This window comes from Saimiri boliviensis, chromosome X (assembly GCF_048565385.1).
Source record: "Saimiri boliviensis isolate mSaiBol1 chromosome X, mSaiBol1.pri, whole genome shotgun sequence".
Taxonomy (NCBI): domain Eukaryota; kingdom Metazoa; phylum Chordata; class Mammalia; order Primates; family Cebidae; genus Saimiri; species Saimiri boliviensis.
The window spans coordinates 21648641-21662141 of record NC_133470.1 but is presented as its reverse complement, the minus strand read 5'-3'; the positions used below and the strand labels follow the sequence as shown (position 1 = coordinate 21662141).

The window sequence follows — 13501 nt, the reverse complement described above, 5'->3', positions numbered from 1 at the left end:
GCCTAAGAGAGATCAGCAGAGAAAATTAAGGAAAGGAAGAAAGTTCAAGTTGCTTTCAGTTTTTAAAAGCTGGAGTCTCCCTCTGTCATCCAGACTGGAGTGCAGTGGCCTGATCTCAGCTCACTGCAACCTCCACCTCCTGGGTTTGAGGGATTCTCCTGCTTCAGCCTCCTGAGTAGCTGGGATTACAGGCAGGCACCACCACGCCTGGCTAATTTTTTTTTTTTTTTTTTTTTTTTTTGTATTTTTAGTAGTGATGGAGTTTTGCCATGTTGGCCAGCCTGGTCTCAAACTCCTGACCTCAGGTGATCTGTCTACCTTGGCCTCCCAAAGTGCTGGGATTATAAGTGTGAGCCACCACACTTGGCCAAGTTACTTTCCACTTTCACTCGTGACAGCTTATTCCAGGTAGTAACTCACAAGAACCACACAAAGCTGGCAATGTGCTCTATACCCTCGCCTCCCACCCATTTAGAAATAAGGAAACTGAGGTTCAGAGAGGGTAAGTGACTTATCCAAGGGTCACACTGCTTTGAAGGGGGCAGAGGTGGGATTTGAACCCAGAGCTCTACACCTGAAAAGTGAAAGATCTTTCTTCTATAATATATTCATAAGTGAGATACATTCCCTTCCCATCTTTTTGCCGGTTCTGGTTTTGCATGTGTGTGTGTGTGTGTGTATGTGTGTGTGTGTGTGTGTGTGTGTGTGTGTGTATCATACACATGCATAGGTATGATAGGGATATACAGAAGTTGAACTGTTGAAGCACCTGCTTTGATTTATTTATGATAAAAAGTTTTCCATGTTGTTCATCATTATCATGGGCTACCGAAATTTGACACTGCTTAAATAGGGGCTTGCCACCAATTTATAAACCACTACTAAATTTTTAAAAGTGCTTTTTCTCTTAATAGCTAACTTTGATCACTGCAGGTTTATATTCTAAATTTGGATTTATACTTCATAGCCTAACTTTCCTTTGCTAATGATCTTACTTTAATAAGTAAGGCACATGCTAACTACTTAATAAAAAAGTTTGTTGATTAAGAGAGTGAGCAGCAAGTGAAAATATGAAATTAACATTTTTTCTCTATTTTTTAGTAGTTTCTGTTGATCTTGTAGCTTTGCTAATGTCTTCATATTTCAAATTGTATCAATTCTGCATTTCTCCCAGCACCCAGACATATAGCTCCAAATTGTATGTGGGTCACTGACACCACAGCAATCAACAGAGCGTGTCTACTGAGTTAAGCTTAACTAACTATGGAAAGTGTATGAAATATTTGCAGGTGGCCTGTTTAGGATTGAAGCTCCACACTTGAATTCTCCTTCAGAGGGCAGGCTCCTGCTCCCAGTTGCTGAAATAAAGTGAGGAGCTGGCATATGTGAGTGAGTAAACAGGACTTTAAAGCAGTCTATATTTTAGATCCCTGTAAGTAACAAATTGATAACAATATTGCACATGTGATTAAATCATGTTTCAAGGGGAAGTCTTTCTGAAAGGAATACTTCTAGTTTCTCTACCTGCCTTATTCTTCATTAGAGGAAAATATAAGAAAGGAGACAATTAAATAGAATGAAATAACTCTGATAAAGAAATTAGAAAAGAAATATCAAAAACATTACCTAGGTTTTATGATAGAGCCTATATTTTAGGAACGTAATCTTACTACCCTTACCATTTTACCATGCTGCTCTGATTTGAGATGCTTCTGAGAACTGTGTAACTCACTGTTACAATGTTTACTCTTGATTCTTGACTTGTTTTCAGTTCTTTACTATTTTCCTGATTAAACATGATGCAAGGTGACTCATAAGCTTGACTGTCAAGATGAGAAACTCAGTGGCCTTGGGTGGTATGATATAACTGCCCTTGGAAACCTAACTCCTGAGATACAAGGACTCCTCTGAGCAAGGACTGTGTCCTCATATCTTCCCAGCCCTCAGATTATGCCAAGAAAGATCCTCTGGGCTCAGCAGGTGCCCCAGAAGCCCTTTCTTTTTTTTTTTTTTTTTTTTTTTTTTTTTTTGAGACGGAGTTTCGCTCTTGTTACCCAGGCTGGAGTGCAATGGCACGATCTCGGCTCACCGCAACCTCCGCCTCCTGGTCTCAGGCAATTCTCCTGCCTCAGCCTCCTAAGTATCCGGGTTTACAGGCACGCGCCACCATGCCCAGCTAGTTTTATTGTATTTTTAGTAGAGACGGGGTTTCACCATGTTGACCAGGATGGTCTCGATCTTTCGACCTCGTGATCCACCCGCCTCGGCCTCCCAAAGTGCTGGGATTACAGGCTTGAGCCACCGCGCCCGGCCCCCAGAAGCCCTTTCTAACAAGGCCCAGCCACCCTGAAAGTTGTCTGCTTAAGGATTTGGTTAATGACCTTGGTCAAATTCTTCTAGGGGTGCCTTCTGTTGTCAGAGGAATTGTAATTCTAGACTGCAATCGTCACTTCCATGAAGATGGATGTACTATGGATCAACTGAGAAGGCCTTGGAAGTAAAAAAAAAAAAAAAAAATAAGGGCTATATGCCACGTTAGCAGGAGGAGTTCATTTCAGGTTTTACTTCAAAACTAAGCAGTGCCAAGAGACTGCTGTCTTGCAGAAGGTGCATTATGTCAGTTTGGAGGTAGGACACTCATCTGCTAGTGTTCAAAAAGATGACCAGATTTCCAGAGACATCAATGGCTTCCTTTGCTAATATTACCATCTATTCCTTTGCTAATATTACCATCTGTTCTGAGTGGCTACTCAGAACAGCATACATCTTAAAAGTGAAACACTCTTAATGTGCAATATTGGCGAAAACAAACAAACATGAGCTTCCCTGGGCATTTATTGTGGTCAACTGGAATTCTGCCCAAGGTTATTATTAGATATCTTCCTGCTGGTCTCCATCCAAATGTAACATCCATGTCTTGCAAATTGATACTAGTCAGGCATATTTAGCATGGAATCAATCAATTAGTTTCTTTGATTCTTTTAAGTTTGTTCTCTACCCTTCCAACCCCCATTTGTCTAATGCTAAACCCTTATGGAAGAAATAAACCTAAATCAAGTATGATAGGTAGTTTGTTTTATTTTAGTGATTTAGCATATAGAAATCAAAAGAGAGTGCATGCGTATGGCCTCAATCAGGCAGTGAGGAAGATTTAAAGTATTTAGCAATGCAGACCTTTGGAAGAGAAGTGAGAGAAAACTCAGTCTCCTACCAATCCTTACCAATCTTACCAGGTTGGTAAGATTTCGATATTATTTCATAATAATGAAATAATTATTTATGTATCCAGGTGGTTAAGAAATTCCAGACACAGCAATGCACCAGGTGCTGTGGAGAGAAATAAAGGATGTGAATCCTAAACCCTTGCCCCTAAAGATCATTTCCATTTAATAGAAGGTAGTAGTTTGGTTTGTAGAAGTATGCCAGGATGCTGAAATCCCTTAAGAAAGCTTTTTTGTAAGTTTGACTTTAATATATTAGACTTTTTTTTTTTTAGACTTTCTTAAAATCTGTATTTTACCCTTTGAGCAAAAGTACTTCCCAGCAGGGAGGACTCTGTTAAACGAATCCCCAAGTTCAGACAAGTCCCTGCATTTGAAGAAAAGATTTCACTTGCTCAACCCAATACATATTTTGGGACATGGAAAGGATCAATCTAATTTTGAGCAGATCTTAAACCCCCATTGTGGGTGGCACATACTAGCCTAGAACTCTAGAACAGCTCTGCTCAGTAGAAACACAGCTTGAGCCACATGTGTGATTGAACATTTTCAAGTGGCCACAGTTTTAAAAGTTAAAAAATGTGGCTGGGTGCGGTGGCTCTCGCCTGTAATCCCAGCACTTTGGGAGGCCAAGGTGGGCAGATCACGAGGTCAAGAGATCAAGACCATCCTGACCAATGTGGTGAAACCCCATCTCCACTAAAAATACAAAAAATTAGCAGGGCATGGTGGCGCACACCTGTAGTCCCGACTACTCAGGAGGCTGAGGCAGGAGAATTGCTTGAACCTGGGAGATGGAGGTTGCAGTGAGCCAAGATCGTGCCACTGCACTCCAACCTGGTGACAGAGTGAGACTCCATCTCAAAAAAAAAAAAAGTTTAAAAAAGGTGAAATAATTATTTATGTATCCAAAATATTATGTCAGCATGCAATATGAAAATTATTAATGAGATCTTACATTATTTTCTTCAAACTAAGTCTGAAATCCAATATGTATATTGTGTTTGCAACATATCTCAATTTGGACTAGCTAATTTCAAGTGCTCTGGCTACATGTGGCTTTAGAGGGAGCTTAGACACCTGCCCAGTTCTGTTAGGATTGGTTCTGAGGACCTGCAAGGATCAACACTTTTCACGTTGCACAGTCCACATATACATATATGTAGTCATAACTAAAACTGAGCATCACTTTTCCTTACTTCATGTTTTATACTCTTATACTTTCTGTGCTATTCTCTTATTGTATTTCAGTTAAGAGACTGTTGCAGTAATCTAGATGAGAGTTAATAAGTTTGAAGTTACAGAAGGACAGTGGGAAAGGATAGAACTAGATGGATATGGGAGATACTAAAGAGGTAAATGCCCCAGGATTTGATAACTAAGTCTGAGCATGGGGTAAGTTCAATGAAAGATCAAGGGGCCAGGTGTGGTGGCTCACGCCTGTAATCCCAGCACTTTGGGAGGCAAGGCAGGCGGATCACTCAAGGTCAGGAGTTAGAGACTAGCTTGGGTCACATGAGGAAATCCCGTCTCTACTAAAAATACAAAAATTAGCTGGGCATGGTGGTGTGCTCCTATAATCCCAGCTACTTGGGAGGCTGAGGTAGGAGAATCACTTGAACTCGGGAGGTGGAAGTTGCAGTGAGCTGAGATCATGCCACTGCACTCCAGCCTGGGTGACAGAGCGAGACTCTGTCTCCAAAAAAAAAAAAAAAAAAAAATCAAGGAAGGCACAGTTTTCTGCCTCCAGCTAGCGAGTGCCATCATTGAGATGGGCACACCAGGGAAGTAGAATTTGTGAGAGTTATGTCTGAGGTGCCATGGGGACTTCCACTTGGAGGTGTCTAGTTCACGTCTGGTTGGGGAACTCAGGAAAGAGTTCTGAGCTGAAGATGTAGATCTGGGAGACAGCCTGGAAGAGATGGAAGTGAAATTGAGGCAGTGAAATGGATGAGAGTGAAACTGAGTCAGTTTCTGGACTGAGAAGGAAGTGGATGGAAATTGTTGCCTAGGAAGAGTGCTCAGGGTAATCCCACTACAGGGCTAATTTTAGAAAGTAACTGACCCTGACCAATCCTATCAGTCTCTTATAGGGGGAAAATAGAAGGGTTGTAATTAAAACTATTAGAATCCTCCTTCTATTCATCTGTCTCTACATGAAATCTGCTTAAGCTAATGTACTTTATCCCAGAATCTTCCCAGGTTGGAACCCTAAGGAAGACTGCTTAAAGAGCCAATAGAAGAAGGATCATGAAAAGAAGACAGAGAGGTATTTCTCAAATAGCTGGGAGATCAAGGGACTAAAGGCAGGGTAAGTTTCATGGAGGGAATCTCCAATAGAACCAAATGCAATAGAGAGATCAAATGAGATAAAAAGGAAAAGTTGCCGGGCGCGGTGGCTCAAGCCTGTAATCCCAGCACTTTGGGAGGCCGAGGCGGGTGGATCACAAGGTCAAGAGATCGAGACCATCCTGGTCAACATGGTGAAACCCCGTCTCTACTAAAAATACAAAAAATTAGCTGGGCATGGTGGCACGTGCCTGTAGTCCCAGCTACTTGGGAGGCTGAGGCAGGAGAATTGCCTGAACCCAGGAGGCGGAGGTTGTGGTGAGCCGAGATCGCGCCATTGCACTCCAGCCTGGGTAATAAGAGTGAAACTCCGTCTCAAAAAAAAAAAAAAAAAAGGAAAGTTTCCTTTGGATTTAGAAAGAAGAGGTCATTGGTGATGTTTTAGTGAAGTGGTGGGAGCAGAGACTAGATGGCAGTAGATTGAGGAGCCTCTAGGTGATACGGAAGTGGAAGCTTGACTGACAGAGGAGGCACATAGAATGTATAGTACCAAGAGGTAAATAAATCAGGGTTTAGGGTTACTAGAGACTAGCTTTTCCCCTTCCTTCTTTTGTTCCTTCCATCTTCCCTCCCTTCATTTTTCTTTCCTTTTATTTTTCATTTCTTTCATCCATCCAAGATAGCAAATCTTTTGGTTGGCTCATTCTTTTAAGATGGTAGCAACTGGTGCCTAAATATAAATGGAAAAGAGCCAGTGGGAGAGAAAAAGGGTAAAGGTGATGGGGACAACTGATGAAAGGAATGTCTCTTAGGCTGGACAGGTTGGGCTCCAGTGCACAAGTGGAAGGATTGGCTTCAGGGAGGAAAAAAAGACACCTCTCCCACTGTGTTGGTAAGGAAACTGGCAAGCATGGTTTGGGTAAGACTAAGTTATAAGAGGAAGGGTACTGAAAGTTGAAGGCCTCTCTATCTGATAGCCTCTGTTTTTCATTTGTGAAGGTAGAAGCAAAATCATGATGGCTTATTTCTGGCTGGTGCAGAAGTATAATTCTGGGAGAGCCTGGGTAGTTGGGTCTAGCCCCAGGATATGTCCTCTCCTGAGTCCTCTAGGCTGTGGATAGGGAGAAGTGGAAAGGCTGGGTTGGTGATGACAGCAAATGGATCTGCTTCCTTGTGGCCTTTGGGGCTGCACACCAATGCTCATCCAGCCAAATCTAGAACTGGCCAGGCAGAGCTGAACTAGCCTATAGTGAAAGGGCAGGGGGCTGATAAAACAAATATGCTAAAGCCTGGTCTCGACCTGCTGGAGCCCAGAGTCTTGTTCCAGTGTCAGTTTTGCCATTGAATTATTGTGTGCACTTAAGCAAATCACTTTCCTCTCTGGACCGCATTCTGTCAGCCACAATGGGTTGGATAGGTCCTTAGACTGTGATTCTAGCTTTCATGGCCTTGGAAGTTGGTCTACTGCAGTGTGTTCTGTTTGAGCTCATGCTTCTATCAAAAGTCAGGACGACCCCGTTCCTCACCTCCTGTTGCTTTTATACATTTGGGGTAAAAACAGGTTGCATGATTTTATGGTAAGACACACTGGCTAAATATGAATAACAAACGTTTACAAGCACTTTGGAATTTGACGTTGATGTTATACAAAACACTTCCGATTTATTGTCTTCTGATTTATTCTTCAGATGTTTCCTCAGGAAGGTTGAACACATTCCAAATCATATATGGAATGTTCTTTTCATTGTTAAGAGAAACCTGCATTGAATCTCTTCTTAATGTGAACAGTAGCCTCCTAATTTATCTATTTCATAATACAGAAGTTTGAAACATTGGGCCTTCTTTGAGGCATGGCAGTATGGCATTAAACTGTAGGGGCCTTTCTGAACCAATGCTATCCGTCTAAGCTTGCTACTTGGAGTTAAAGACCAGCAACGGGTCAGGCCATTGTCCTAAAACTCTTGCATCTTTAGTTGGTGCCCACACCAATCTTCTTAGTGACCGTTAGGGAAATAAATGTAGAAAAAGAGTTATTCCATCAGATCACTGGGGGGAAGAATGAAAAGGAAAAAAGCAAGGAAGGTAGAAACAAACTAAGTCATTGCAAGCTAGGCCTATTTTCTTCCAATAATCTCCCAGGTAACAGCCTCTACCTTGCTAGGATCTGATTACCCGTTGCTGGCCTCAGACCATAGCATTATTGTTTTAACATTCCTACCTTCCTCTTTATCCCAGCGTGAACCAGGTTGTATGGGAGCCTGGGAAGCTGACCTTGCTTGGGGATAAAGAGACAGTTTAGTACTCAACGATCTTGAAGGCAGACTTGAAAACACAGTGATTAGAAAATAAAGCAGTGAGCCCTGGTAGTGTGCGCCTGTGTAATAATGTGCAGGGCCACACAGGGCTAGCCTATTGAGCAGAATTCATTTTCATATAATCTCCTCCCTCCCACCAAAGTCTGTGACTTGGTGTTTTTGTTTTCTACTCAGTAATTCATGCATGCTGAACCTGACATCAGTATAAAAGGATGCTGAGGGTTATTTAACCTGTCATTTAAGAAAAATAACAACAATGATAATAGCTGAATAGAAACATCACACGTGATGTGTACAGCCTATTGCCAACCAAATGATGTTGAAAGCCCATTTCTGGTACATGTAGGCTTCTGTGTTTCATCTCTAGTGTGCCTAATATTGACTGTAGGCACAGTCACATAATAGTAAATTCTATTGTGTCTCCAAACTGTTCAGTTATAAGGTAATTGTTCTATATGGGTTTTGAGGCTAGTGGTCTCACTCCTTTCTCTCCATGGGCAAGTCGGGGAATGGAACAACCATTCACAGTGCACACTGTATTGGGCACCGTGTTGAATGCTCTGTATGTATTATCTCATTTAACCAGACTGCAGACCCATGAAATAAGCATTACTATTCCTCATGTTATAAGTAAGGAAATAATCAATTTCCCAAAGATCTCTCTCTCTCTCTCTCTCTCTCTCTCTCTCTCCCCCATATATATATATATATATACATACTGAGAATTATCTTTCCCTGTCACCCAGGCTGGAGTGCAGTGGCGTTATCTTAGCTCACTGGAACTTCTGCCTCCCAGGTTCAAGCAAGTCTCTTGCCTCAGCCTCCAGAGTAGCTGAGATTACATGTGCCCAGTACCACACCCAGCTAATTTTTGTATTTTTTTTTTTTTTTGAGACGGAGTTTTGCTCTTGTCACCCAGGCTGGAGTGCAATGGCGCGATCTCGGCTCACCGCAACCTCCGCCTCCCGGGTTCAGGCAATTCTCCTGCCTCAGCCTCCTCAGTAGCTGGGATTACAGGCACGCGCCACCATGCCCAGCTAATTTTTTGTATTTTTTTTTAGTAGAGATGGGGTTTCACCATGTTGACCAGGTTGGTCTCGATCTCTCGACCTTGTGATCCACCCGCCTCGGCCTCCCAAAGTGCTGGGATTACAGGCTTGAGCCACCGCGCCTGGCCAATTTTTGTATTTTTTTTTAGTAGAGATGGGATTTCACCATGTTGGCCAGGATGGTCTTGAACTCCTGACCTCAAGTGATCTGCCCACCTCGGCCTCCCAAAGTGCTAGGATTACAGGCGTGAGCCACCGCACCTGGCCCCAAAGATCAAATATTAACTGATTAAGCTGGGAGTTGAAATTAGGTTTGTCTGACTTCTAAAGCCCCCTATTTCCATGGCACATAGTTCTCAAACCTCAGTGAGTGAAGAATTGCCTGCTCAAGTTCCCAGGTGATTTGTAAGCAAGATGTGCTTTGATGCACTTTGAGAGATGCTTTATTTAGCCCTCCTGCTCATATCTTCTGTATTTGGGAACAGGAGTAGAAATAAATCAGATATTTATGTTCTTTGTAGTAAAACTAGAACTTCAAAGTAAATATTTTGACCCAGCAGTTCCATTCCTAAGAAATTTGTACATATGGCCCCCAAAAAAACTAGTGTTAGGATGTTCTTAGCAGTGTTATTCATAATAACCCCAAACTGGAAACTACTCAAATGCCCAGCAGAAGCAGAATGGATAAAGAAATTGTAGTATATTCATACAATTTAATGCTGGAGAGCAGTGCGGTTGAAGAATCTACAACTACATGCAGGAATATGGATGAATCTCACAAATGTAACATTAAATGAAAGAAGCCAGATACAAAATAATAGATGCCGCATGATTTCATTTCATAAAATATAAAGTAAAACAGGCAAAACTCACCTTTGATGTTAGAAATCAACACAGTGACAGGAGCATGGGATGAATGCTGAAAGTATTAGGTTACTTGATGTGTGTGCTGTGTGTACTCAGCTTATCAAAGTCCATTGAGCCACACTTAGGATATGTATACTTTTTTTTTTTTTTTTTGAGACAGAGTCTTTCTCTGTTACCCAGACTGGAGTGAAGTGGTGTGATCTTGGCTCACTGCAACCTCAACCTCTGCCTCCCAGGTTTGAGCGATTCTCCTACCTCAGCCTCCCGAGTAGCTGGGATTACAGGCGTCCGCCACCATACCCAGCTAATTTTCGTATTTTTTTTTTCAGGGTAAACATTATTTCATTTAAAAATTAATGAAAAAGTTTGTAATTTACAATTCATCAGGAAACTTCAGAACATACATATTGATATTTCTTTTTTTAAAAAATTTTCGTATTTTTAGTAGAGACCAGGTTTCATCATGTTGCCCAGGCCAGTCTCGAAGTCCTGACCTCAGGTGATACACCTGCCTTGGCCTCCAAAGTGCTGGGATTGCAGGCATGAGCCACCTTGCCCAGCTAATATGTATACTTTTCTATATGTATATTATTCTTTAGTACAAAGTTTAAAGATATTATTATTCACAATAATGAAGAAGGGGAACACTCTGTAACATATTTCCCATTTCCAAATAATTCTGGTGATCTAATAGATAACACTCGAAGGAATGGCATCAGATCCTACTTACAACTGTGGCTCTTGGTTGCTAACAGAGCTTCAAAGTGCTCAGCCCTTCCAGGGGCCAGTATATCCAGCCCCAAAGAGAGCCTAGGTGAGCCCAGGTGAGCCCTTGAATGAAACACCTTATTTCTAGGACCAGCCTAGCCCTAGTCAGGTAATCTGTGAATTAAAATCCATGGTCCCCAATTGTGTAACTATGCCTGGCCTCACAGTTGGATATGTTGTGGACTGAGAAGGAAACGTATGGAAATGGAAGAAGGAAATGGCATTGGTTAGGTAGCAAGAGTACCTCAGAATAATCCTGCTACAGGGTGAATTCTGTAAAATAGCTGACCCAGAGCCTCTACATCAGGATGGGGTGTAGAAGGGGTGGAAATAGAAGAGCTGTAATTAAAGCTGTTAGAATCCCTCCCTTTAGCCGGGCGCGGTGGCTCAAGCCTGTAATCCCTGCACTTTGGGAGGCCGAGGCGGGTGGATCACGAGGTTGAGAGATCGAGACCATCCTGGTCAACATGGTGAAACCCCGTCTCTACTAAAAATACAAAAAATTAGCTGGGCATGGTGGCACATGCCTGTAATCCCAGCTACTCAGGAGGCTGAGGCAGGAGAATTGCCTGAACCCAGGAGGCAGAGGTTGCGGTGAGCCGAGATCGCGCCATTGCACTCCAGCCTGGGTAATAAGAGCGAAACTCCGTCTCAAAAAAAAAAAAAAAAAAAGAATCCCTCCCTTTATCTGCCTATTGCTACAGTAAATCTGGTTACATTAATCTACTTCACCCCACAGTCTTCCAGGATGGAACCCCAAGGAACAACATTTAGAGATCCAATAGACAAAGAGTCAGGAAAAGAAGACAGACAGGTACTTCTCAAATAGGTGGGAGATCAGAGATCCAAGAGCAAAGCAATCACCTTAGTGGTCATTACAGTTTTCTGGTAAAATATTGTTTTTGTCAAAGAAATCATCTCCTTTGAAGAAAATATCATCTTTGGAACATCTTTCCTTTAGTGACTCAGAAAAAAAAGAGGTTTTATTATTGAAATAGAATCTAGCAAATACCTCAAGCTGAGACATGTTAGAAATATCTGTACTTCTATCCAAGTGTATTGCAAACCTCCCACACTGCATAATTTGTTCTAATGCTTGTTTCTTCCAATCTTCAACAATGTTTTCTATATGTCTTCTAAATATATTTGCTGACAAAGGAATGCATTTTAGTTTGACATCAGTTTTTTTTTTTCTCTACACATTAGAGTAGCTAGTTTTACTGTGGCATGAAGAACAGATGATTTTGCAGAGGTATGAGACTTTTGTTTTTTTCTCTGTTGAATTATGGAAACTCAAAAAGCCTTCTAAACATTTATCTTTTCATGTAACAGTATTTTGTGACATACTGGATTGAGCATCACATGACTCGAAACATTAAAACATTAAACATGAAAAAAATCATAGAGGTTTGTCCTCATGTTCTGGATGCTTCATTTTAAAATATGTTAATTACAGTAACTTCATACCATCATTAGCTAATATCTCAAGGTGAGGTTTAATGCTAATGGTAGCAGATATTTCTAATAGTCTTCTGTGCGATAATTTTCAATTCAGCTATCTTCTTGTCAGATCACATTGGGTTATTGATGTTCGTACCTGATAATGTGGCAGCTGCAGAACTTATACAGGGAGTAGAAGGGTCAGCTCTGCCATTTTCTTGTTGTTCACTTGTGCTTGCGTTATCTTTGCTTTCTCAGTTCATTTCAGGAAATGTTTTAAGCTACCTGCTGATCTTATGTGCATTGATTTAGTTAAAACTAGATAATGTAATCCACAAATACCTTTATCTAGGCTCAGGTGAACTGCAGTATATTGCAGTAAGCTGAAAGCAAATGAAAAAATGCCAGGCGATGCAAGCCACCCAACTTTCATGTTCCCTTTAGGATACCTCATGTATTTGATGTTGACAGAGATGGGGCACCAGTGTAAATCCATATCTTAGAATTAGAAGGCCAAGTGTCATGGCTCATGCCTGTAATCCCAACACTGGGATGCTGAGGCGGAAGCATTGCTTGAGCCTAGGAGTTCCAGACCATCCTGGGCAACACAGTAAGATACTATCTCTACAAAATTACTTTTTTAAATTAGATGAGCGTGGTGGTATGTGCGTGTAGTCCTAGGAGGCTGTTGCAGGAGGATTGCTTGTGCTTAGGAGTTGGAAGCCACAGTGAGCGGTGATTGTGCCACTGCACTCCAACTTGGGTGACAGAGTAAGAGCCTGTCTCCAAACAAACAAAAATAGATATTTTTCTTGGTTTTTGTGAAGCTTTTTTTTTTTTTTTTTTTTTTTTTTTTGAGACGGAGTTTCGCTCTCGTTACCCAGGCTGGAGTGCAATGGCGCGATCTCGGCTCACCGCAACCTCCGCTTCCTGGGTTCAGGCAATTCTCCTGCCTCAGCCTCCTGAGTAGCTGGGATTACAGGCACATGCCACCATGCCCAGCTAATTTTTTGTATTTTTAGTAGAGACGGAGTTTCACCATGTTGACCAGGATGGTCTCGATCTCTTGACCTCGTGATCCGCCCGCCTCGGCCTCCCAAAGTGCTGGGATTACAGGCTTGAGCCACCGCGCCCGGCGTGAAGCTTTTTTTTTTCTTATTTTTTGACATGAAAAATAAGTACATACACATTATCAAGAGGTTCTTGGAAACTGTAACTCTAAGCAAAATGATGTAGAATGAAACCGGTTTTACCATAGGCTAATTTATATAAATAAGAGTTAAGTTCTTATGGCATATTTCGGCCACAAAAAGTCACCAAACTTCTTTTTTAAATTTTTTATTGATTACATTATATTTGTTTTATTTGTTTGTTTTTGAGACGAAGTCTCACTCTGTCACCTAGGCTGGAGTGCAATGGTATGATCTCGGCTCAGTGCAATCTCCACCTCCTGGGTTCAAGAGATTTTCTCACATCAGCCTCCAGAGTAGCTGGGCCTACAGGCACATGCCACCATGCCTAGCTAATTTTTGTATTTTTCAGTGGAGATGGG

The 13501-nt window shown here is 41.7% G+C and overlaps 1 protein-coding gene across 4 annotated transcripts in view; it reads left to right on the top strand.

Moving 5' to 3' along the window:
• Positions 1-13501, top strand: part of PCYT1B (phosphate cytidylyltransferase 1B, choline) — a 121917-nt gene that overhangs the window by 32516 nt on the left and 75900 nt on the right. Inside the window, exon 2 of one of the 4 annotated variants that reach the window (XM_074391755.1) lies at positions 5413-5532. The exons of the other annotated variants lie outside the window; for them this stretch is intronic. The gene's annotated coding sequence lies outside the window, so the exon portion shown is untranslated. The remainder of the gene's footprint in view (positions 1-5412; positions 5533-13501) is intronic. 4 annotated transcript variants of the gene reach the window in all.